This window comes from Somniosus microcephalus, chromosome 8 (assembly GCF_052327205.1).
Source record: "Somniosus microcephalus isolate GS21.2 chromosome 8, FLI_Smic_1.0, whole genome shotgun sequence".
In the NCBI taxonomy this organism is placed as follows: Eukaryota; Metazoa; Chordata; class Chondrichthyes; order Squaliformes; family Somniosidae; genus Somniosus; species Somniosus microcephalus.
The window spans coordinates 255340954-255366664 of NC_140994.1; the positions used below are offsets into that span (position 1 = coordinate 255340954).

The following is a 25711-nucleotide window of genomic DNA, read 5'->3' on the forward strand; positions in this document are numbered from 1 at the left end:
TTTGCAGTGCATCAATGCTGTCAAACACTGAGAAATCAGCAGTCAAAAAAAATTGTGCACGGTCCCTTTAAGAAAACCGGCAGATGACGCGTCATCAAATGACGTCATCTGACCAGCTTCATCCTAATTGGTCGGCAATCCCACAGGGCGGGCTTAACAAGGCCAATTGACGTAAAATCACATCTGTGGGCCGGATGTAGTTGTGGGCGGGACTGGAACCCGCTCCCAAGCCGCATCGATCAAGAAAAATCGCGGCCTATGACTCTATGAGGGTCGGTAACCAGAGGACACAGATTTAAGATAATTGGCAAAAGAGGAAATTAAAATTTTTATTAAAAATTTTTTTTTCAAAGCAGCGAGTTGTTATGATCTGGAATGCGCTGCCTGAAAGCAGATTCAATAGCAACTACTGAAAATGAATTTGAAGTGTACTTGAAATGGGAAAGAAAATGTCAGGGCAATGGGGAAAAATGCGAGGGAGAATGACTAATCGGATAGCTCTTTCAAACAGCCGGCACAGGCATGATGGGCCGAATGGCCTTCTTCTGTTCCATTTCCTGCTTCTTTCCAGTTCTGACGAGAGGTCATCGACCTGAAACGTTAACTTTGTTTCTCTCTTCACAGATGCTGCCTGACCTGCTGAGTTTCTCCAGCATTTTCTGTTTTTATTTCAGATTTCCAGCCTCTGCAGTATTTTCTTTCTGTATTGGCCTTCTTCTGTGTTGTATGAGTGTCTGATGTGAAGTTTTCTGTGTATTAATCAACAAACAGATGATTCTTTCAGTGTTTTCACTTGATATCTGATGTTGGAAGTACTGGAGCTTGAAACTGCCTGTTAAAACGAAGTGAAATCAGTCACTATTCCAATGTCCTGTCGAACAATTCTGCATTTTTTTTCCACTTTTAACTGTCTTATATCTGTGACATCCCTTGGAAATGGAGTGTGACAATTCATCTTTCTTTTTTACTGGCTCAGGCTAATAATAAAACATAAGCTGGAACTAAAGAGTTGGTGTAGGGGGGAGGGTTTTAATTTCCTGGATCACTGGGCCTGCTTCTGGGAAAGGTGGGACTTGTACAAGTCGGACGGGTTGCACCTGAACCAGAGCGGGACAAATATCCTTGCGGGGAGGTTTGCTAGCACTGTTGGGGGTGGTTTAAACTAACTTGGCAGGGGGATGGGATACAGGGGGGAGCTGAAATAGGGGGTGATGTGCTGCCAATTATAGAGAAAAAAACAAGTCAGCTTGGTAGACAGGGCAAATATATAAGGGCAAGGCTGGATGGCATCTATTTTAATGCAAGGAGTCTTGCAAATAACGTGGATGAACTGAAGGTGTTGATAAACACATGGGAGTATGATATTGTTGCTATCACGGAGACATGGTTGAGGGAGGGGCAAGACTGGCAGCTCAATATTCCGGGGTACAGAATCTTCAGGCGAGACAGAGGGGGACGTATAAGAGGAGGGGGTGTCGCAATATTAATTAAGGAGTCAATTACTGCAGTAAGGAGGGATGATATATTAGCAGGTTCCTCTAATGAGGCCATATGGGTGGAGCTTAAAAACAAAAAGGGGGCAAGCACTTTGCTGGGAGTGTACTATAGGCCTCCAAACAGTCAGGGGCAGATAGAGGAACAGATATGTAGGCAAATCTCAGAGAAATGTGCAAATAATAGGGTAATAATAATGGGGGATTTCAACTTCCCCAATATTAACTGGGATAGTCAGAGTGTGAAAGGCTCAGAGGGTGTAGAATTCTTAAAGTGCATCCAGGAGAGCTTTTTGAGCCAGCATGTAGAAAGTCCTACAGGAGAGGGGGCGGTACTGGACCTAATTCTAGGGAATGTGGCCGGCCAAGTGGAAAAAGTGCTAGTAGGTGAGCACTTTGGTGACAGTGACCATAATATGGTAAGATTTAAGGTGGTCATGGAAAAGGACAGGGATGGGCCGGAAATAAAGGTTCTAAATTGGGGGAAGGCCGATTTTAATAGGATAAGGCAGGATCTGGCCAAAATGGACTGGGATCAGCTACTTGTAGGAAAATCCGCATCGGAGCAATGGGAGGCTTTCAGAAGGGAGATTGAGATCATACAATGGCAACATGTTCCCGTAAAGGTCAAGAGTGGTTCCAAAAACCACAGGGAACCTTGGATGTCAGGGGATATACGAGAATGGATTAGGAAAAAAAGGAGGGCTTTTGGCAGATACAAAAGGCTAAAGACGGAGGAAGCCCTAGAGGAGTACAAAAAGTGCAGGGGGATACTTAAAAAGAAATTAGGAGATCAAGGAGGGGCCATGAAATAACACTGGCGAGCAAAATAAAGGAAAATCCTAAGATGTTTTATAAGTATATTAAGGGTAAGAGGATAACTAGGGAAAAAATAGGGCCCATTAGGGACAAAAGTGGCAATCTGTGTGTGGAGCCGGAAGATGTAGGAGGGGTTCTAAATGAATTTTTTGCATCTGTTTTCACTATGGAGAAGGACGATGTAGACATAGAAATAGGGCGGGGGGACTGTGATATGCTCGAACATATTAACATCGAGAGGGAGGAGGTATTGGCGGTTTTAGCTGGCCTAAAAATGGATAAATCCCCAGGCCCGGATGAAATGTATCCCAGGCTGCTGTGTGAGGCAAAGGAAGAGATTGCGGGGGCTCTAACACATATATTCAGGACCTCTCTGGCCACAGGAGATGTGCCAGAGGACTGGAGAACCGCTAATGTAGTACCATTATTCAAGAAGGGTAGTAGGGAAAAACCGGGGAACTACAGGCCAGTGAGCCTAACATCAGTGGTAGGAAAATTATTGGAAAAAATTCTGAGGGACAAAATTAGTCTCCACTTGGAGAGGCAAGGATTAATCAGGGATAGTCAACATGGCTTTGTCAAGGGAAGATCATGTCTGACTAATTTGATTGAATTTTTTGAGGGGGTGACTAGGTGTGTGGATGAGGGTAACGCAGTGGATGTGGTATACATGGATTTCAGTAAGGCCTTCGATAAAGTCCCGCACAGGAGACTGGTCAAGAAAGTAAGAGCCCATAGAATCCAGGGTGCCTTGGCACATTGGATACAAAACTGGCTTAGTGGCAGAAGGCAGAGGGTGATGGTCGAAGGTTGTTTTTGTGACTGGAAGCCTGTGGCCAGTGGGGTACCACAGGGATCGGTGCTGGGTCCCTTGCTGTTTGTGGTCTACATTAATGACTTGGATATGAATGTAAAAGGTATGATCAGTAAGTTCGCGGATGATACAAAAATTGGTAGGGTGGTAAATAGCGAGGAGGGTAGCCTCAGTCTGCAGGACGATATAGATGGGTTGGTCAGATGGGCGGAACAGTGGCAAATGGAATTTAACCCGGAAAAGTGCGAGGTGATGCACTTTGGGGGGACTAACAAGGCAAGGGAATACACAATGAATGGTAAGACCCTAGGCAAGACGGACGGTCAGAGGGATCTGGGTGTGCAAGTACACAGATCCCTGAAGGCGGCGGAACAGGTGGATAAGGTGGTAAAAAAGGCATATGGGATACTTGCCTTCATTAGCCGAGGCATAGAATATAAGAGCAAGGAGGTTATGATGGAGCTGTATAAAACACTGGCTAGGCCACAGCTGGAATACTGTGTGCGGTTCTGGTCGCCACACTACAGGAAGGATGTGATCGCGTTAGAGAGGGTGCAGAGGAGGTTCACCAGGATGTTACCAGGGCTGGAGCGCTTCAGCTATGAAGAGAGACTGGGCAGATTGGGTTTGTTTTCCTTGGAGCAGAGGAGGCTGAGGGGGGACATGATTGAGGTGTACAAAATTATGAGGGGCATAGATAGGATGGATACTGAGGAGCTTTTTCCCTTAGTAGAAGGGTCAATAACTAGGGGGCATAGATTCAAGGTAAAGGGCGGGAGGTTTAGAGGGGATTTGAGAAAGAACTTTTTCACCCAGAGGGTGGTTGGAGTCTGGAACTCACTGCCTGAAAGGGTTGTGGAGGCTGGAACCCTCACAACATTTAAGAAGCATTTGGATGGGCACTTGAAATGCCATAGCATACAAGGCTACGGACCAAATGCTGGAATATGGGATTAGATTAGACAGGGCTTGATGGCCGGCGCGGACACGATGGGCCGAAGGGCCTCTATCCGTGCTGTATTACTCTATGACTCTATGACTCTACATGTACCTGCACACATTGCTCGAAATGTAGCTGTTTGTAAAACGCCTTTCAAAATGAAATGTAGCTGTTCCACGCGCTCAATGTTACTTCTCCCATTCAGTGTAGTGATCAATCAATGGCACTGTATACCTGGAACCATTCTAGTAAATCTTCTCCGCACACACTGCAAGGCTTTGACAACCTTTCTAAAGTGTAGTGCCCAGAATTGGACGCAATATTTCAGCTGAGGCCCAACCAGTGATTTATAAAAGTTTAAACAGAACTTAAAAAAATGCCCTGAACCTTTCTGCAACATATTTACAGCACTACTTAGGTAGGGAGCTTCAGTGCTTTGCCCGGCTTCAGCTGTCACTCAGTGGGTAGGGCTCGTGCCTCAAAGTCAAGAAGGTTGTGGGTTCAGGTCCTGCTCCAATAGTACTTCAGCACAAGACTTAGGCTGACGCTCCAACAGTGCAGTACTGAGGGAGTGCCGCACGGTCAGGGGTGCTGTCTTTTGGATGAGTTGTATGATTTGGACAGGTTGGGTGATTGGGCAGAAGCATGGCAGATGCAGTACAATGTGGATAAATGCGAGGTTATCCACTTTGGTGGCAAAAACAGGAAGGCAGATTATTATCTGAACGGCAATAGGTTGGGAGAAGGGGAAGTGCAACGAGACCTGGGTGTCCTTGTGCACCAGTCGCTGAAGGTAAGCATGCAGGTGCAGCAGGTGGTTAAGAAGGCAAATGGTATGTTGGCCTCCGTAGCGAGAGGGTTCGAGTGCTGCAGTTGTACAGGGCCTTGGTGAGACCACTCCTTGAGTATTGTGTGCAGTTTTGTTCACCTTATCTGAGGAAGGATGTTCTTGCCATGGAGGGAGCGCAGCAAAGATTCACCAGACTGATACCTGGGATGGCAGGAATGACATATGAGGAGAGATTGGGTCGATTGGGCTTATATTCGCTAGAGTTTAGAAGAATGAGAGGGGATCTCATTGCAACTTATAAAATTCTAACAGGACTAGACAGACTAGATGCAAGAAGAATGTTCCCGATGGCAGGGGGAGTCCAGAACCAGGGGTCACAGTCTAAGGATAAGGTGTAAGCCATTTAGGACAGAGATGAGGAGGAATTTCTTCACCCAGAGAGTGGTGAACCTGTGGAATTCTCTACCACAGAAGGCAATGGAGGCCAATTCATTAAATATATTCAAGAAGGAGTTGGATATATTTCTTAAAGCTAAGGGGATCAAGGGATATGGGGAAAAGACAGGGACCGGGTACTGAATTTGGACGATCAGCCATGATCGCATTGAATGGTGGAGCAGGCTCGAGGGGCCGATTGGCCTGCTCCTGCTCCTATCTTCTATGTTTCTATGTTAAACCAAGGGGCCCATCTGCCCTCGCAGGTGGCCGTAAAATATCCTACGGCACTATTTCAAGGAAGAGCAGGGGACCGCTACCTGGTGCCCCTGACCAACATTCATCACTCCACCAACCTGGTTAAAAACAGAACACTGAATATATTTAAGAAGGAGATAGATAGATTTCTCGACACAAAAGGCATCAAGGGTTATCGGGGGAGAGCGGGAATATGGTATTGAGATAAAGGATCAGCCATGATCATATTGAATGGCGGAGAAGGCTCGAAGGGCCGAATGGCCGACTCCTGCTCCTATTTTTCTATTATGCGGTCATTATCAAATTGCTGTTTGTGGGAGCTTGCTGTGCACAAATTGGCTGCTGTGCTTCCTACATTACGACAGCAGCGACTACACTTCAAAAAGTGCTTCATTGGCTGTGAAGTGCTTTGGACGTCCTGAGGCCGTGAAAGGTGCTGTGTAAACACAAGTTTTTTCTTTTCTTCAAGCGCAGCGATAGAGGGCACCAAAAAAAACTACACCTGCTGTCTTTCAAATGAGACGATTAAACCGAGGCCCTGTCTGCCCTCTCAGGTGGACGTAAAATATCCCACGGCCACTATTTTCGAAGGCGAGCAGGGGACCCGCTACCTGGTGCCCGAGTCAAACATTTTATTACTCACCCAACATTGTTAAAAAAAAAAATTATCCGTTCCTCAATCTCATTGCAGGAGAGGAAATAAAATTCTGAAAATCCAACAGCATCTGAAGAGAAAATGAAGAAGCCAATGTTTGAGGGAAAACTCATGAGATCGGGCGAAGGACCTTAACTCATAGTTGTGATGAAGGGGTCAGCAATCATTGGTTCTGACAAAGGAGGGTGGGGCTGGGGGCGGGGAGGGGTGGGTCAATTTTAAGTCCCCGGCAGGGGTGGGCGGGGTGAACACGGCCTAGCGAGCGGACGGCCCATCGGGGAGTTGGCAGCGGGAATGCCCAGCAGAATCTAACGGCGTGGCATCATTAGCATGCCGAACGCTGGCACATTTCGGGAAATGGCTGCTCAGCCATTAAAATTGGACGGCAGGAGGCCACCACTGGGAGACCAGAGGGAACTTAGGTAAGTCTTCAGGAGTTTTGGGGTGGGGGAGGGGGGGGAGGTTTCTAACAAAGATCCCGGTTGAGGGTTTGTTGGGAGGGATGCCCAGGAAGCAGGGGAAGATCCAAGATTTTCCTGGTGGGACCCAGAGAAGCTCCTCTTGGCCAACGAAGACATTCAAAAAAAAAAGTAAAACCTTACTTTTCTGGGTCTCGTCTGCTCCCGACAGCCTTAGCCTGGTGGCGAAGCGACAACCATTCCCCCCGCTCCCCCCACTCCCCCCGCTCAGGCTAACACAGTAAAATCTTGTTTAAATGGCACTTAATCATCCGGAATTCTTTAATAACCGGCAAGATTGTATTCTGATTAATGCACATTCTAACTGCATGTTTATTCCATGTGTGGTGTTGAAACACGGCACAATGACTGGGGATTGACTGACCTCTTGTTCCCGCCGTCACTGTGGGCATTTTTGGACAGTACTGGGCAGAGTGTGCGTATGCCCCGCACAGTATCAGCTGGCCGTCCAGCCAAAGAGGAACCCAAAGGGAAGTTTGACTGTATATTTGTGGGGCCAGAATAAGCAGGTGTGCTCCTTCGGCTTCTACCAAACCAGCTTGGGCCATTGCCACTCCATGTCCCACCACCCCTCCTGAGTTCGGAACACCCCCACAGAATTACCTTCTTCTGGCCTGAGGTCGGCCGATATATAAATTGCCTCGGTAGGTGTACCTCTCCGTTAGCCAGAATTTTTAATTAACCGGCACCGTCCCGGTCCCGTAGGTGCCGGATACCAAAGAGTTTACTGTATTGCAGTCGGCTCTCAATGACGTCATCGGAGTCCGATCTGCACCTTTAAAGAAGGACCCCGGCTTTGGGTGGCCGTCCTTGCCGCCTGCAATTTAAATCTGCTGTCGGCCAGATCGGGGCGGTAAGCCAGTGGAGAAGCTCCCCCCTGCCACCCTGCTCCATTTATACTGCCCCCACCCAGTTTCTACCGGTAGGCGGGGTAAAAATGCTAAATTTCTACCCAAAAATGTTAACAAAGGAAAATAGCGGACCATTCAGCCACTCAAGACCGTTCTACCACTCAATGGCTGATGTGTGCCTTAACTCCAACAACTTGCCTTGGGTACCCTTAATACAATTTACCTAACAAAAATCTACCAATCTCAGTTTTGAAATTTTCAATTGATGCCCCCCGCAGCTTCAACGGCCTTTTGGGGGAGAGAGTTCCCAATTATCCTCTACCCAAAATATTAGCATCTCTTTACTCTTTACAGTTGATGACAGATCTGGAAGGGAGGGAGGGAGGGAGTGAAAGGACAGTTCATGGAAACATAGAAAAATAGGAGCAGGAGTAAGCCATTCGGCCCTTCGAGCCTGCTCCGCCATTCAATATGATCACGGCTGATCCAGATTGAATTGCTTTACAGGGAGGCTGGTGAATGTATGGAACGGACCGCGTAGAGAGGCAGTGGGAGCTAATTGTGATGAAATATATTCCATTCATCACTGCCTGTTTTCTGTGTCTTGTAACTGCCTGCTTTCTGTGTCTTTTCCCTTCCCCCAGTCCTCATGTATTATGTATTGGAATGAGCTGGAACTGGTTGTGTGCAGGGCTCCGCCCATACCTGGCTCCTTTGTAATCTAACTTCAGTCGGGCATCAGCCTCCTGAAGGTAGACATCTCTCTATTTTACGTGTTATGTTCTGAGTTAATAAAAGCCTTACTTTTGTTCTGCTAACTTCGAGTCTCGGAATAATTGAGGCACATCAATTTTATTAACTCAATTTTCAACACTATGGATCAACTCCTGAAACCCGAATGTTTGGATTTGGACCAACATAAGGATGTGATTGCTTTGGAGAGGGTGCAGAGAAGATTCACCAGGATGTTACCTGGGATGGAGCGCCTCAGCTATGAAGAAAGACTAAACAGGCTGGGGTTGTTTTCCTTGGAGCAAAGAAGGCTGAGGGGGGACCTGATTGAGGTGTACAAAATGATGAGGGGCATAGATAGGGTAGACAAAGAGGAACTTTTCCCCTTAGTAGGGGGGTCAATAACAAGGGGGCATAGATTCAGGGTAAGGGGCAGGAGATTTAGAGGGGATTTGAGGAGGAACTTTTTCACCCAGAGGGTGGTTGGAATGTGGAACTCAATGCCTAAAAGGGTGGTAGAGGCAGGAACCCTCACAACATTCAAGAAGCATTTGGATGAGCACTTGAAATGCCATTGCATACAAGGCTATGGACCAAATGCTGGAAAATGGGATTAGACTGGACAGGGATGGATGGGCGGCGCAGACACGATGGGCCGAAGGGCCTCTTTCTGTGCTGTAAAACTCTATGACTCTATGACTCTATGCTCCGGACGCATCAGCATGCTTCGGACACTGGTTTGACTGTATGGAATTCTTCCTGGACAATTCCGCAGCCGTCAAAGACGCTACGGACACTGGGAAGATGAGACTCGGAATGCTACGGAATTGGGTAAGCCACCGGGTTTACCCCCTCATCCAAGACGCCGATACGTACCTGGCCGCCTGCAACACCTTAAAGGCGCATTACCAGCAGCCTACGAATGAGGTGTATGCTAGGCATCTACTCGCTACTCGCGCACAGCGACCTGGGGAATCGGTGGAGGAGTTCCTAAGCATCCTGAAAAAGCTTGGCAAGGACTGTAAGTGCCGAGATGTAAAAGCCGCAGTGTACACCGACGAGCTTGTTCGCGATGCCTTTATCACAGGCCTCAGCTCCACTCACATCCGGCAAAGACTGCTGGAAAAAATGGAGTTGGACCTGAAACAGGCTGCGGACACCGCGCGGTCCCTGGAGATGGCCCAGAGAAACTCGGACGCCTACTCTTCAGCCCGCGCCGCCCACGCTGCCACGTGTGCGCCGAGGGCGCCGCCATCTTGGAAGGCATCTTCCCCGCCCGGCAGCCTGACACCGGCGGGGCCCAGCTCTCCCCCCAGAAGCCCTACGACAGCCGCGACGCGTCAAGGACCCAACTGCTACTTCTGCGGGCAGCCAAAGCACACCAGAAACCTGTGCCCGGCGAAAGGCACCACCTGCTTTAAGTGCGGTAAGAAGGGGCACTTCGGGAAGGTGTGCAGAGGGAACCCCGCCGGAAAACCAACCGCCGGAAAACCCGCCACCGCCGCGTGTGCGCCGTGGGAGCGGCCATCTTGGACGCCATCTTGCCCGACCTCGTGGGGTCCGCCATCTTATGAGCAGACAGCGTGGACGCCATCTTGTCTCGATCAGGGCCCTACAGTGGCATCGGTCACAGTGGACCAGACCAGGCCGCATCCGCTATCCAAATCAATGGTGGACATCGAGGTAAATGGGTGCCGGGTTAAATGCTTAATTGACAGTGGAAGCACGGAGAGTTTTATCCACCCTGAACTGGCACAACAACTCTCCCTAAAGGTGGTCCCTGCTCAGGGTGCCATCTCTATGGCCGATAAAACCCAGACATCGACCATTCTGGGTTACTGCACGGTACAATTGTGCGTTAACGGAACTGTGTATGATAATTTTAAAGTATTAATCATGAAGAATCTATGTGCGAGCGTGATCTTGGGTTTGGATTTCCAGTGCAACCACCAAAGCATCACGCTCAAGTACGGTGGGTCCCAGCCGCCCCTCACAGTGTGCGGTCTGGCTACCCTGAAGGTAAAGCTGCCTTCGCTATTCGCGAACCTTACCCCTAACTGCCAGCCAATAGCGACCAAAAGCAGGAGGTACAGCTGGGAGGACAGGCGGTTTATCGCGACCGAGGTAGACAGGCTCCTGAAAGAGCGCATTATTGAACACAGCAACAGCCCGTGGCGCGCCCAAGTGGTAGTGGTAAGGGGTAGCGAGAAGAAACGGATGGTGATCGACTATAGTCAAACGATCAACAGGTACACCCTACTAGACGCCTACCCGCTACCCCGCATATCAGAAATGGTGAACCAAATCGCCCAATACCGGGTGTTCTCCACCATCGACCTCAAGTCAGCGTACCACCAGCTCCCTATCAGACCAGAGGACCGCCCGTACACCGCCTTCGAGGCGAACGGACGCCTCTACCAATTCCTCAGAGTCCCCTTTGGGGTGACGAACGGGGTCTCGGTCTTTCAGAGGGAGATGGATCGCATGGTCGATGACCACCACTTGCAGGCAACCTTCCCCTACCTCGACAACGTCACCATCTGCGGTCACAACCAGCAGGATCACGACTCGAACCTCGAGAGGTTCCTGAAAACCGCACAAAAACTCAACCTCACCTATAACGAGGTCAAGTGCGTTTTCAACACCACGCGCCTCTGCATACTGGGCAGCGTGGTGGAGAATGGGGAAATCGGACCAGACCCCGACCGATTGCGCCCCCTACGGGAGCTGCCCCTGCCCAACACTCCCAAAGCCCTGAAAAGGTGCCTGGGGTTATTTTCTTACTATTCCCAATGGGTCCCCAACTACTCCGACAAAGCCCGCCCCCTCTTGAAAGCATCCTCTTTTCCGCTCTCTGCTGAGGCCCACGCCGCCTTCAAAAGCATTAAGCAGGATATTGAGCGGGCCACGCTACAGGCAGTGGACGAGAACACTCCATTTCAAGTGGAAAGTGATGCGTCCGACTTCGCCTTGGCGGCCACCCTCAACCAGACGGGGCGGCCCGTAGCTTTCTTCTCGAGGACCCTCCAAGGCCCCGAGATCAGACACTCCTCCGTGGAAAAGGAGGCCCAAGCCATCGTGGAGGCAGTGCGCCACTGGCGCCACTACCTAGCCGGCAAACGCTTCACCCTACTTACCGACCAGCGATCGGTAGCGTTTATGTTCAACAATAAACAGAGGGGGAAGATTAAAAATGATAAGATTCTTAGGTGGCGGATCGAGCTCTCCACTTTCGAGTACGACATCATTTACCGGCCAGGGGCCCTTAACGAATCCCCTGACGCCCTCTCACGAGGGATGTGTGCCAGCGCCACCGAGGATCGGCTACAGACCCTCCACAACGACCTCTGCCACCCAGGGGTCACGCGGCTGTTCCACTTCATAAAGTCCCGTAACTTACCCTACTCGATTGAGGAAGTTCGGTCTCTGACCAGGAACTGCCGCACTTGCGCTGAGTGCAAGCCTCGGTTCTACCGCCCAGATAGAGCCCACTTAATCAAAGCTACACGGCCCTTCGAGCGGCTCAGCTTAGATTTCAAGGGCCCCCTCCCGTCCGTCGACCGCAATGTTTACTTCCTGAACATTGTGGACGAATACTCCCGTTTCCCATTCGCCTTCCCCTGCCCAGACATGACCAGCGCCACGGTCATTAAATGCCTCAACAGCCTGTTCTGCCTGTTCGGTATGCCGAGCTATATCCACACGGATAGGGGGGGCGTCCTTCATGAGTGAAGAGCTACGCCAGTACATGCTGTCCAAGGGGATCGCCACGAGCCATACCACCAGCTACAACCCCCGGGGTAACGGCCAGGTGGAGCGAGAGAACGGGACAGTGTGGAAAGCAGTCACTCTAGCTCTAAGGACCAAGGGCCTCCCTATCTCCCGCTGGCAGGAAGTCCTCTCGGATGCGCTCCATTCGATATGGTCGCTATTGTGTACGGCCACTAATGCCACGCCTCATGAACGAATGTTTGTCTTTCCTCGGAAATCCACCTCAGGCGTATCCATGCCGTCATGGCTCTCCACCCCAGGTCCGGTACTCGTGCGAAGGCATGTGAGGGGCCACAAGACGGACCCTCTCGTGGAGCCAGTACACCTACTCCACGCCAACCCCCAATACGCATATGTCCGGCACGCCGACGGAAGGGAGGACACCGTGTCCATAAAAGACGTCGCCCCAGCCGGCATCGACAACAACCACGGCAATAGCAGCGACGACGATCACAGCAACCCTCACCCACCCACTATTCTTTCATCACCCCCGGAAGAACATCGACCAACGGCACCCCCACCAACTACCCCTTCAACAACCCCGGCGGCACCCCCGGCAGAGACCCAGGAGGCTACCGGGGACACCCAGCCGAAACCCGCGGCACCACAACAGCCACGTCGGTCGCAGAGGACTATCAAACCCCCGAACAGACTAAATCTATAGAAGGGGTGAATGTGATTAAATATATTCCATTCATCACTGCCTGTTTTCTGTGTCTTGTAACTGCCTGCTTTCTGTGTCTTTTCCCTTCCCCCAGTCCTCATGTATTATGTATTGGAATGAGCTGGAACTGGTTGTGTGCAGGGCTCCGCCCATACCTGGCTCCTTTGTAATCTAACTTCAGTCGGGCATCAGCCTCCTGAAGGTAGACATCTCTCTATTTTACGTGTTATGTTCTGAGTTAATAAAAGCCTTACTTTTGTTCTGCTAACTTCGAGTCTCGGAATAATTGAGGCACATCACTAATTACATCAAATATAAGAGAGAGTTGAATAAAGTACCTGGAGTAAAGCCTGATAGGGGCGGGAAAGATAGCGTGGATAAAATGGCCCAGAAATTCAGGTCTCCACGGGTGAGTACGCGCTGGGTACTCACCCATAGGCCCAACGAAAGTGCCGGTTTCGTGCATGCACTGCGCATGCGCAGGAAACCGGAACTACCGTTCCCTTAAAGGAAGGGGTTCAGAGGTCGAACGCGTGTGCTGGAGAGGCAGCGCGTACGCCTGGAACTTCCGTTTTTTTTGCAGCAGGGGAAGTCTCCAGGAGTTACACTTTTAAAAAGCAGGCGCAAGGCCTGCTTTTACCAAGGTAAGTGGTGAATTAATTAAAATTAAAACATTTTTTCCACAGGTTTATTATTTTTAAATACTTTAAAGAAAGGTAAGTTTATTTTTAGCCCCGTTAGAAAATGTAATTAATTTTTTCAAAATTTTAAATTATTGTTTAAAATAGTTATTTTATTTAATTTATAGTTCTTTTTAAAATGTGATTTAAAAAATTTTTATTTGAAGTTTTAGTGATGTTTTGGGGCTTATAGTATTTATAGTTTTGACAGCTCTTCCTGTCACTTTTATGAATGAAGCATTCCCTGCTACCATTGGCTCTCCATGGCCCACGTGATCCCAGGGGCTGCTTCGAACTAACTGCGCCCCTGGGATACGCAAGCACTGCGCGCCGGCAGTTGGGGCAGGCCTAGGATCGGAATCCCACGCGGGCCCACAGCTCAACGGCCGGCGCGCTGGGTAAGTGCAGGTCGGAGGCTTGCACCCGCGGGAAGCCTCCGACCCGAATTTCTGGGCCAATATTTCATAGACACTGGGAGCGGCTGGATGGACTGCAGTGTTCTGAAAGAAAGACAGAAGTTGAATTTCTACAGTGCCTTTCACGACCTCAGGCTGTCCCAAAGCGCTTTACAGCCAACGAAGCACTTTTTGAAGTGTAGTCACTGTTGTAATGTAGGAAACGTGGCAGCTAATTTGCGCACAGCAAGCTCCCACAACCTGCAATGTGATAGTGACCAGAGAATCAGGGTTTTTTTTAGGGATGTTGGTTGAGGGATAAATATTGGCCGGGACACCGGGGAGAATGGCCCCGGGCTTCTCTTCTTCGAAATAGTGCTGTGAGATCTTTCACCCCTGATATACCTATCAATTCATCCAATGAAAAGCGACGAGTTAAGAAAGTAACTATAGGTTTTTATTGGCTAAATAACAGAGCCCACCCTCGTGGGTGATCGGATCCAACAAGGAGGAATACCAGCCAGTTGACCACCTTTATACCTGGGCAGGTAGGTGGAGCCATGGGCGGAGTCAGCAGTGTTCAGCCCAGGTATAACAGCGTGACAAGAGGCGACCTCGTATAGTGATACAACAGTGTGAACAGTGATAACGATATAACAGTGATAACTATAGTGTAACGATAGTGAACGACAAAAGTGGTTTACCACAACCCCCACCCGAGAGGTTGCTATGTTTCCACAGTTTCAGCATTATATATTTCTATTTTAGAGCGAGCTTGATTAATTGGACCACGCGGTGACATCACACCGATCTGCGGTTTTTCTTTATCTCCCCTCTCGATTTTTAATCTCGTGCTGTGAAGGTTTTGGAATCATTGAAAGCTATGATTCCTCGGCCCGAGGCAGCCCTCCAGTCACTCGCGTCAACTGGCCGTTCCTCCAGCACTCAAGCTCCGGGCAAGATGCTTGGCCTGCCGGCAACGCACGTCGGGCAATTGCATTCCCTTCCATTTTATTTTGACTTGCGCTCGCGGACGGGAGAAGCTCCGTGTCGGGAGCGCACATTCAGAAATCTGGCCCCATTTTTGCATGAGCCACTTTGAGCATCGCGTGTAAGGGGTTTTAGATCGCAGAGGTTTCTCTCTCTAGAGGCCTCTCTCTCTTACACAGTAAAACCTTGAGTGGTTCGACCCACTCGCCCCTTAGATTCTGTACTCTGGACTTTGGGGCAGGAACTACAATGTAGAGAAAACTCTTGTAGACCAAGTTTGATGAAATGAAATGAAATGTTATTGCATAAGGAAAAATAAATCAAATGCAAGCAGATAAAAGAGTACATGGGAGGGAAAAACACAAACAAATCATAACGACACAATACCAACTAAGGCAAATACAGGCATCTTATACTCTACAAAGATCATCATGAAATAAAGAAACACACGGAACATCGAGGGACAACAACTCATGTTAATTGTACCCTTAAATCCACCCCTTAAACCTATCTAGATCTGATTGTGAAGGGCCAGAAACATGCTCACCAATCCAACTAGGAAGTACCAGGTTTTGAAAGCAAGTCTGTGTTTTGATCCCTTCATGCGCCCCGTCTCCTCGTGGATCGTGGAACCCCTGTGAGCTGCGCCACACCTCTCTCCTGAGGTGGGGGTTGGGGCGGCTGGACACCGGCGGGCCTGGATGTCGGTGGGGTCAAGGATCGTTGGCTCGACCCTGGTCAGAGGAGCCTTGGGCTGGTCTTCATATAGGTTCCTTCAGTTTAATTTTCGCCCCTTCCCGAGCCGGAGTGGCTGGAAGGTTTCTTCTCTCGGGGTTTTATTTATTTTTTCTCTCTTCTCCCAAGTTGGCTCGATGGCCTCTCGTTTCGGCGACAGCCCGGGGATGTGTCTCTCTCCGAGAGTGTGTCTCCTGCGGTTTTTCTGAGTGTCCGTACCACTCCAACTCCTCCAATTATACTTTTTCTTCAGGAGCCTCCACTTCCCGCCCAAAATCAGGTTAGTCTTTGTTTAACTTTTGGCGGGCTGGGAGCACAGCGGGGTAGTTATTATATTTTTTAATGTTTTAGATGGCCAGTAAAGGCCCATCTCTGGTCTGGAATGACCTTCATTGTTTTTAATGTCCTGCTGATCTCGTTATCTAGTCCTGGGTGCTGTTCTCATGAATATGAAATTGTCCCCTTTTGTCTGGGTCAACATTTAGATGGCCTCTGTCTCCAGGCCGATCTTGACTGGATCTGCATCTAATCCATATGCATACCTGTGGGTCTGGTTTCGTTCTCTCAGGAACGGCTTCCAGAATTTACTGTGGGTTGAATCCACAAAGCTGTCTGAGGTTTCGCAGGAACCATTTTAAAGTGTCCCAATAAGGCGGTCACATGGTATGGTGGCCATTTTGTATGCCCCTTTTTCTGGGCTTCTTTTAAAACAGTCTTTAAAAATCATGGCCTCTTCTGCCATTTGACCCTTTATAATATAAAGTTCAATTTTGCGAATCCTACAGCGGCTGAGGCCCAAAGCTGTCCTCGCTCTGCGAATCAGACGGGCACTTTCCAGCAACAGTCGCTACATAGCAATCGAGAGCAGGAACTCCGCCTGTTCAGTCCAGGTGCGCTGAGGTTGACCGTTGAGGCCTTAACACTCTCCTCGCCAGCCTCACATCTTGCACCCTCTGTGTGGTGATTATTCTTTATGTTTAGTAAGAAGTATTGTGATTGGTTGTTTGTTTCCTGCCTTGGGATATATGCTGTAATCTCATTGGTAGTTGATGTCATGTGATTTGTGGTGGCCATCTTAAATTCAGTTCTTTCCAGCCTTTAGTTGGGACTGGGTGTTGAAGATGTGCTACAGGATTTTTAAGTTAATAAAGCCTAGATTAGAAAGGCAAATCTATTCTTTATTTCAATTTTTTAACTTTATGTCAGAATGGAGCGATATCTTCAACCAGAATGATTCAATGCTGACCCTAATTCTGCAGGAGTGGATGATAAATGGAAACACTGGTATTGTACATGTAAAAACTTTTTGGGCGTGTTGGATCAAGAGTCTCTAAATAAGCTGAATATGCTGATCAACTACATTGCTCCGGATGTGTATAAGTATATTTTGGACTGTAAAACTTACGAAGTGGCTATTTCTACATTGGAAAAGATTTTTGTTAAACCAAAGAATGAGGTATTTGCACGTCACCTTCTATCTGCCCGTAGGCAGCAGGTGGGAGAATCTTTGGATACTTATTTACAAGCACTTCGGTGCCTTAGTGTTAACTGTAATTATAAGGCCGTGACGGCTGAAGAATATAAGGAAGAATCGGTACGGGATGCTTTTATAAATGGATTACTGTCTAGATCAATTCATCAGCGGTTGTTAGAAAATAAGACTTTGGACCTTAAGAGTGCTTTTGAGCAAGCTTCTACATTGGATGTGGCTCAGAGAAGTTCGGATTCTTATGCTCTTTTTAATCGGCCTGTGACTGTGGTTTCGGCAGTTCCGGATGAAAAGGAATTATGTGGACATAATAGGAGTGGTTTACTAGATTCTGAAACAGTTTCTACTTCAGCGGCTGTTGCCTCTAGGATTCAGAAGTGTTATTTTTGTGGGAACGTCCGGCACCCTCGTCTGAAGTGTCCTGCTCGGGAGGCTGTGTGTAGTAAATGCGGCAAGAGAGGTCATTACGCACGTGTGTGTAAATCATCAGGTTCAATTACCTCCTCTGTGACTATTCAGCCTTTAGATAGGGCGTTTATTGCATCAATTTCTGCTGCATTTGCTCATGGCCTAAACAAAGCTATAGTTACGGCCCAAGTTAATGGGTTGGAAGTGAAGGCCCTTATAGATACGGGCAGTACTGAGAGTTTTATAAGTCTTCAGTTTGCAAAGGAGAAGCATTTGAAAATTTCGCCTGTTTCCTATCAGGTGTGTATGGCTCAGACGACTCTCACTTCACAAGTAGCTGGTTGCTGCCTTGTGAAATTGATTCTTCTAGGTAATACGTATACTGATATACGCCTATCTGTTTTGCCTAATCTCTGTGCGGATATTTTGATTGGTCATGATGTGCTTCAGTTACACGAGTCTCTCAGTCTTTCATTTGGAGGGACTAAGCCACCTTTATCTATTTGTGGATTAACCTCTTTATCCATTTCTCCATTATCACTTTTTTCCAATTTGATGCCGGATTGTAAGCCAATTGCTACCAAGTCAAGAAGGTATAGCAGTCAGGATAGAGAATTTATTAATTCTGAAGTTCAACGTCTCTTATTGGAAGGAATCATTGAACCTAATTGTTCGCCTTGGCGGGCACAGGTAGTTGTCACGACTAACGAGAGACATAAGAAATGAATGGTGATAGAAGATTCCCAAACTATTAATAGGTACATTCAATTAGATGCATACCCTTTGCCTAAGATTGATGAGCTTATCAATAAAGTATCTCAGTATAAGGTTTTTAGCACTATTGACCTAAAGAGTGCTTATCATCAGATTCCTATTGTTAAGAAGGATCAACCATATACGGCCTTTGAGGCTGGTGGAAAGCTGTACCAGTTTTGCCGAATACCATTTGGTGTTACTAATGGTGTTGCTTGTTTTCAACGGGCAATGGATGCTTTTATAAGTGATAACTCTCTCTCTGACACCTTTTCATACTTAGATGACATCACGGTGTGTGGCAAATCAAGGGTGGAGCATGATTCTAATTTAGAAAGATTCCTTCAAGCTGCGGAAAAAGTTGGTTTAACTTTCAATAAAGAGAAGTGTACCTTTTCGACCACTGAGGTAAATCTACTGGGGTACATTATCTCGGGAAACAAGATTAAACCAGACCCAGAACGTCTGCGACCATTGATTGATTTACCTTGTCCTACTAATTCTAAGGCTTTGAAACGAGTTGTTGGACTGTTTTCTTACTATTCTAATTGGATTGCAAATTTTTCACAGAAGATCCGGCCTCTTATTCGGGTTACGACATATCCTCTATCATGGGAGGCCAGGACGTGTTTTGATAATTTTAAAAAGGATATCCTTGGAGCAGTTGTGCATTCTATTGATGAGCAGGTTCCTTTTGTGATTGAGATGGACGCTTCTGATTTTGCAATTGGGGCTACTCTGAACCAAAATGGAAGACCTGTGGCCTTTTTCTCACGTACCTTGAACAATAGTGAAAAAAGGCATTCTTCAATAGAGAAAGAGGCGTATGCAATAGTAGAAGCACTGCGTAAATGGAGACATTATTTATCGGGGCGACATTTTACGTTGGTAACTGATCAAAAGTCTGTGTCCTTTATGTTTGATGTCAAACATTTTGGAAAGATTAAGAATGATAAGATAATGAGGTGGAGGATTGAGTTGGCATGTTACCATTTTGATATAGTTTATCGTCCGGGGAAGGATAATGTTGCTGCTGATGCGCTGTCGAGGGCTTATTGTTCTGTGATTCACGGAGATACGCTTATTAATCTTCACAATGCCTTATACCATCCTGGGGTTACGAGGATGATACACTTCGTACGCAGTAAGAATTTGCCCTTTTCAGTTGAAGACGTCAAGCGGATGACTTCATCATGTTCTATCTGTGCTCGGTGTAAACCGAATTTCTTTAAGCCTCAACGAGCTCATCTTATAAAGGCTACTTCTCCTTTTGAACGTTTAAGCGTCGATTTTAAGGGGCCTCTTCCTTCAATTACTCAAAACCGATATATATTTACTGTTGTGGATGAGTTTTCAAGGTTCCCTTTTGCTTTTCCTTGCGCAGATGTATCAGCTGCTACAGTTATCAAATGTCTGACTCAACTTTTTGTCATCTTTGGGATGCCTGCGTATATCCATTCGGATCAGGGAAGTTCTTTTATGTCTTCCCAGTTGAAGGAATACCTTCAGAGTCGGGGAATTTCTACTAGCAGAACTACCCCGTATAATCCCCAGGGTAATGGACAGTGCGAACAATACAATGGGGTGATCTGGAAGGCAGTTATGTTGGCTTTGACATCCCGAAACCTTAAGAATACACAGTGGGAAATGGTACTGCCTGATGCCCTGCATTCCATTAGATCATTGCTTTCAACGGCTACTAATGTGACCCCCCATGAAAGGCTCTTTAACTATCCGCGGAGATCTACTACAGGATACTCGGTACCTTCATGGCTTACTATGCAGGGACCTGTGCTGCTTCGACGCCATGTTAGATTGTCAAAATATGATCCTTTAGTGGAGGAGGTGGAGCTGTTGGAGGCAAATTATGCTCATATTCGATTCCAAGATGGGAAAGAAAGTACCGTTTCAATTAAAGACTTGGCTCCTTGTGGTGGCCAGCCCTCTTCTGAGGATATTAACAATAGTCATGATTCAGATAATGTGGATGCTGTTACAGATACTACGAATATTTCCAATCCGACTGCAGATAATTATACTTCTATTAGTCAGCCCTCGATGGATGTTCATGACCGTCCCAGTTTACCTCCTGATGGGATTTCTAATCCGGAAACCGTTGAAAATCGGGATATGGATAGCCTTCCTGCAGAAGATACTTCTGTGTCTCCTGGTGTGGGAGGGCAAGGAATTTCACCAAGGTTAAGAAGGTCGACACGAACAAGATATCCGGTCGACCGATTGAAAATGGACTTTTAAATTGATAGTAATGTTTTAAAATTGTTGAAATATTATATTATATTGTTTTAGTTGAGAGATACTTAATACTTATGTGCAATGTTACGATTTGTTGTTGCTCACTTAGTATTGTGTCATGTTGAATAGTTTTATTTTGTCTGTGCATAGTTTTAGTTGTAAATAATTAATTATAAATTGTAAAGGTTATTTAGGTTGGAGTATATTTTAAAAGGAGGGGTGAATGTGGTGATTATTCTTTATGTTTAGTAAGAAGTATTGTGATTGGTTGTTTGTTTCCTGCCTTGGGATATATGCTGTAATCTCATTGGTAGTTGATGTCATGTGATTTGTGGTGGCCATCTTAAATTCAGTTCTTTCCAGCCTTTAGTTGGGACTGGGTGTTGAAGATGTGCTACAGGTTTTTTAAGTTAATAAAGCCTAGATTAGAAAGGCAAGTCTATTCTTTATTTCACTCTGTAAGCTTGAGCTCATCCAAAACTCTGCTACCCTTTTTCCCACCAAGTCCCGTTCACCCATCACACCCTACGCTCGCTGACCTACATTGGCTCCCGGTCCGGCAACACCTCGATTTTAAAATTCTCATCCTTGTTTTCAAATCCCTCCATGGCCTCACCTCTCCCGATCTCTGTAATCTCCTTCAGCCCCACAACCCCTCCGAGATATCTGCACTCCTCCAATTCTGGCCTCTTGAGCATCCCCGATTTTCATCGCTCCACCATTGGTGGCCGTGTCTTCAGCTGCCCGGGCACTAACCCCTGGAATTTCCTCCCTATACCTCTCCACCTATCTACCTCTCTCTGCTCCTTTAAGGTGCTCCTTAAAACCTACCTCCTTGACCAAGATTTTTTGTCATCTGTCCCAATATCTCCTTACATGGCTCGGTGTCAAATTTTGTTTGTTAACGCTGCTGTGAAGCCTGTGGGGAAGTTTTACGATGTTAAAGGCGCTCTATAAATACAAATTGTTGTTGTTTTTGTTACTGACTCGTGATATTCTGGATACATGTGGCCCAGCCTCACCATACTCGCCAGTGTGATTAGGACTGAAGCCTGATTCATGTAAGAGGTAGAAGCGCTAGAGATAGCTTTTTTAATCCATTATATTTTCAAGGACACCCTCAAAGCCTCCTTGAAAAAGTGCAACATCCCCACCGACACCTGGGAATCCCTGGCCCAAGACCATACAAAGTGGAGGGGAAGCATCCGGGAAGGCGCCGAACACCTCGAGTCTCTTCGCCGGGAGCAAGCGGAAGCCAAGCGCAAGCAGCGCAAGGAGCGCACGTCAACCCAAGCACCCCAACCCACCCGGCCCTTCAACCACTGTCTGTCCCACCTGTGACAGAGGCTGTAGGTCCCACATTGGACTCATCAGTCACCTGAGAACTCATTTTTTTAATGTCGAAGCAAGTTATCCTCGGCTCCGAGGGACAGCCTAAGAAGAAGACTCGCCAGTACACTGCTGAATTCAGCCATCGGGGGCGTTTGCTGTTTTTTCTGAATCTGTTTTGCGGCCCTTTACACAGATGTAGAATTGTAGGCTCCAGCCGCTGGTGATAACCCCTGTATAAGAGCTTTGTGTACAAATGGTGTGTGTTTATTGATTGATGTTACAATGTCTGGTCAGCAGCACTCTTAAGCTAAGATGACGCCATTAATCAAGCTGGTGCAGGTTTCTTGAAAGTGATGGGGCCGGAGGCTCCATTAGGATCTGCCTCATTGGCAGAGATAGCCTGTGATGAAATAGAATCTGGGATCTTCACACTCAAAAAAAAAAATGGGTTTGGACAGGAATACAATGGATTAAAAAAAAGCTATCTCTAGCGCTCTTACCTCTTACATGAATCAGGCTTCAGTCCTAATCATTATGGCCCATTCCAATAGGATAAAGTATAACAGTGTTGTCGTTTAGTCTGCACCTCTTTGGCTCTGCTCTACAGCTTATAGCACAGGTGATCAATGTGGGGTGCGACCTTAGGGGAGATGGCATCAAGTATCTATCTCTAAACAGATTAATCTGGTTGATATAAGGAAACCCTCTCACATAGCCTCTCGTTAATGCTTTTCCAGCTTTCAGCTTGTTACAAGGGGCCCTGAATTTCCGCTCCCCCACGGGTGCGTACGAGGCGCGTGTGCGCCCGTACGGGCCGCGCAACTGCCGGGTTTAGGCGTGCGAAGCGCACGCGCTGACACCCGGAACTTGAGATCTGTCAAGAATTTTCTTGACCGATCCTCCGCATCCCCAGGAGATGGGCCTCTGCGGGTGGAGAGTTGCGTTATTTGCCCGACTTCTGCCCGCTGAAAGGCCGTGGAATTCTTAAGCCTGGTGAAAGCCAGGCCTGCTTTTACTAGCATAAGAGTTTAAAAAAAATAGAAAAATAAGATTTTATCACTCACTTATAAATTAAAAACCCTGTCCAATAAGGCAAGGTTATATTAAGCCCCGTTAAAACATAGTAAAAAAAAATTCAAAAAATAAATGCCATTTTAATTAATTTGTTATATGTAATGGTTTTTCTTTATTTATTTCAGTGGTTTGGTGCATTTTTGCAGTGATCCCCATTCATACTTTTGATAGTTCTGAACTGCATGTGCCCCTGGGATATCTGGGCCTCTGTGCATTTCGAAAAGGAGAGGTCCAGGATTTCAAGCTTCGGGATCTACGGAACCAGCAGGGAGGTTCGTAGAATTTTTTCTGATAGTCATAGAGTCATAGTGCTATACAGCACAGAAAGAGGACCTTCGACCCATCGTGTCCGCGCCGGCCATCAAGCCCTGTCTATTCTAATGCCATTTTCCAGCACTTGGTCCATAGCCTTGTAGGCTATGGTGTTTCAAGTGCTCATCTAAATGCTTTTTGAATGTTGTGAGGGTTCCTGCCTCTACCGCCCTTTCAGGCAGTGAGTTCCAGATTCCAACTGCCCTCTGGGTGAAAAAGTTTTTCCTCAAATCCCCTCTAAACCTACTGCCCCTTACCTTGAAACTATGCCCCCTGGTTATTGACCCCTCTACTAAGGGGAAAAGTTCCTTTCTATCTACCCTATTTATGCCCCTCATAATTTTGTGCACCTCAATCAGGCCCCCTCTCAGCCTTCTCTGCTCTAAGGAAAACAAGCCCAGCCTGTCCAGTCTCTCTTCATAGCTGAAACGCTCCAGCCCAGGTAACATCCTGGTGAATCTCCTCTGCACCCTCTCCAATGGGCCATGATGTTCTTTCCTTCCAATGAAAGTTTCACTAAGTTACTTTTTTGGTCGGAGCCCCTTCTCCCAGAAATTGAATGGGGTGAAATATCCAAGGCTGTCATAGATCCATAGAGCACAGGGAAGGAGGCCATTCAGCCATCGTGCCTGTGCCGGCTATTTGGTAGAGCTGTCGAATTAATCCCCCTCCCCTGCTCTTTCCCCACAGCCCTGCAAATTTTTGCTTTTCAAGGAGTCATCCAATTCCCTTTTGAAAGTTACTGTTGAATTTGTTTCGACCACCCTTTCAGGTAGTGCGTTCCAGATCATAACAACTTGTTGTGTAAAAAAATTTCTCCTTATCTCCCCTTTAGTTCTTTTGCCACTTATCTTATATCTGTGTCCTCTGGTTATTGATCCTTCTGCCGGTGGAAACATTTTCTCTCTAGCTACACCATCAAAATCCTTCATAATTTTGAACTTAACCCTCTCTGCTCCAAGGAGAACAATCCCAACTTCTATAGTTTCTCCACATAACTGAAGTCATTCTTCCCTGGTGCCATTTTAGGAAAATCTCCTCTGCACTCTCCAAGGCCTTGACATTGTTCCTGTTGACATGCTTGACAGGTCCTTCTCAATGCCTGAAAATTGAAAGCAAGTAGGACCCAGAAGAAAAGCAAATCCACGTAAGAACATAAGAGCATAACAACATAAGAAATAGGAGCAGGAGTCGGCCATTCGGCCCTTTGAGCCTGCTCCGCCATTCAGTGAGATCATGGCTGACCTTCTACCTCATCTCCACTTTCCTGCTCTATCCCCATAACCTTTGATTTCCTAAATATCCCAAAATTTATCGATCTCTGTCTTGAATATACTCAACGACTGAGCCTTCACAGCCCTCTGGGGTAGAGAATTGCAAAGATTCACCGCCATCTGAGCAAAGAAATTTCTCCTCATCTCAGTCCTAAATGGCCGACCCCTTATTCTGAGACTGTGACCCCTTGGCTCTAGACTCCCAAGCCAGAGGAAACATCCTCCCTGCATCTACCCTGTTAAGCCCTGTAAGATTCTTGTATGTTTCAATGAGATCACCATTCATTCTTCTAAACTCTAGAGAATATATGCCTAGTCTACTCAATCAATCCTTATAGGACAATCCCTCCATCCCAGGAACCAGTCTGGTGAACCTTCGCTGCACTCCCTCTATGGCAAGTATATCCTTCCTTAGGTAAGGAGACCAAAACTGTAGTGTATGTACCTTTAAGAGGAGCTATGTTTTTGAAGCCCCTGTATACTGTAGTACCAGTAGTGACCACTCGGGTATATAAGCCTGTGTAGCGGCTTGTGTTGTTAGTTCACCTCCAGACTTTGTTCAGTAAACACTTGTTAAATCAACTCCTGCATTCCGTGTCTCCATTAACACACGGATCTAACAGTGGCGACGAGTTAGAAACGAACTTACCTGCAATTCGGCAGCACCTCAAGGGGATCGATTCCTCAGGCGAAGGTCGAAGCCAGAAGCAAGAAAAAAAAAAATAACTCGAAGAAACTCGAAAACGAGGGCCAGGCTTGGTCTCCAGTCTGTGGTTTCCCCAGCTAAACTGGCTGGTGGCAGGTAGTGCACTGATCCTTCCTGGGCTGCGGCGGGCTAGAGCTCGATCGGGTGGCTCTGCAACGGGGCCGGGCAGCGAGCCGGGAAGCAGAAGCAAAGAGAGAGGGTGGAGCACTCAGGGCGCGGCCGGTGCTGCAAAGCAGGTCGGCGTTCGGACCAAGCAGAGGGAGGGGAAAGTCCCAGAGGGTCCGCTCCATGATGGGAACGGTTCTCCAAGTAACGGAGAAACTATTGAAGCGATATATTAAAAAAAAATAGAAATATCGCGAAAAGCTGCAGGTCGCAACAGGAACCGTGGAGAACAGCGTTGGCAGCAGCGGCAGTGGCGGGAAAGCATGGGAGGTGCCATCTTAACTCAGCGGGGAAGAAAGAAAAGTGCAGGAAGCGCCATTTTAGATTTTCAAGATGCCGAAGACTGGCAATATTACTGCTTTCGATAGTGATATAGAAGATTGGACCACATATGTGGAAAGAGTGGAGGTATAATGCAAGGCGAATGAAGTAGCGGATGATAAA

At 47.3% G+C, this 25711-nt stretch overlaps 1 long non-coding RNA gene across 1 annotated transcript; it reads right to left on the minus strand.

Annotated features, from left to right (window-relative positions):
• Nucleotides 1-315: 315 nt before the first annotated feature.
• Nucleotides 316-7379, minus strand: LOC147114267 (uncharacterized). Its single transcript, XR_015079166.1, has 2 exons — nt 7287-7379; nt 316-749 (listed from the first exon to the last, which is right to left on the minus strand). It is a non-coding gene; the product is annotated as an uncharacterized LOC147114267 (long non-coding RNA).
• Between the last annotated feature and the right edge of the window lie 18332 nt (nt 7380-25711).